A 1,261-nucleotide genomic window follows, 5' to 3' on the forward strand; every position below is an offset into this window, starting at 1 on the left:
CGGGGACAGGCATTTGGGCTCAGCGGCAGGGCTTTGCGGGGAACCCCTGGGACAAGTGGTCAGCACCCCTCGTGGAGAGGCTAAGTTGAAGCTCAGATAACCCGAGGCTCAGACCGGCCAGCTCCACTGGCTTCCTGAGTGCCATGGGGAAGCCTCTCTGGAAACCCCTTTGAGGTCACTGGGGAGCCTGAGGACAAGGCGCTGCTTGTTTTGGGGGGAGGACTTGCCCAAACCCCACAGCTAGATGGCTCTCAACCCACCCGGGCGAAAAAGGTTCCAGGAGTAACAGGACAGACTGACATTCACATCACATCTCTAACCACCCCCTCTGCCTGTGCACAGGGGCCAGCTGTGTAGGCATGGCCTCCTCTCTCTCCCCCGCAGATTCTGCTTTCCTGGAAACCCTCCTGGTAGCGTAGGGACGACGGTGGAGGGAGTTGCCGCAAACCATGCTGGTATTGGGCTAAAAGCAGAATTTCTGATGTCATGTATTTGAGGGAGGGGCACAGGTAGCAAGAGAGCGCATACCCAGACTAGGGTAGGGCACCGTCCTTTCTGGGACCTTGACAATATCAGTCCTGGAACAGAGGTGGTGGGTACGAGCTGGCAAGGCTGGCCTGTGAATGAGCACAGCATCCCCCTCTTCCCCTCCCTCCCCAATCCATGGAATGACTGACAGAGAAGGTTGTAAATGAAGGGAGAAGCGCAGACAGGTACTGCTGAACGGCGCTGAACTGCAAATGAGAGAAGTTTCTCCTCTGATGGGAGACTTCCCAAGGGCTCTGTACTGGCGTGGGCGCTGGGCATTGACATCTGCACAGACCCATCTCACAGCTGGGAAGAGAGAGGCCGGAGTCGGGGAGGAGAGGAAGGGTTCTGATGGCTTCCCCAGGCTGATGCCCAGGACCTGCTGCTCCCCAAGCCAGAAAAGACCCAAGTGAAGGCTGCAGGTGCGAGGGTGGAAGTACAACTCCAATTATCGTGCATTTGGAAGCCCCTTCCCTGTATAAGGAGTCTGGCCCCGACGTGGGCGACGGTGGTTAAGCACACGGCGGCCGTGGACCCCTTTGTCTGCCCCCCAATCTCCTCCCATCTCGGGCACGGGCTGATTCCCACTGCAACCCCAGCGGCAGCTCCCGTGCCCCAGCAGAGTGCCGCAGAGGCAGTCCCCTCCTCGGGGTTGCAAACCCCAGGATCCGCCGAGCGGAAAGCACTGCTCCGCGTGGCCACGGCTCCTCGCAGCCGGGCAGCTTACCTTCTC

This window comes from Myotis brandtii, unplaced genomic scaffold, assembly GCF_000412655.1.
Source record: "Myotis brandtii unplaced genomic scaffold, ASM41265v1 scaffold922, whole genome shotgun sequence".
Classification (NCBI taxonomy): domain Eukaryota; kingdom Metazoa; phylum Chordata; class Mammalia; order Chiroptera; family Vespertilionidae; genus Myotis; species Myotis brandtii.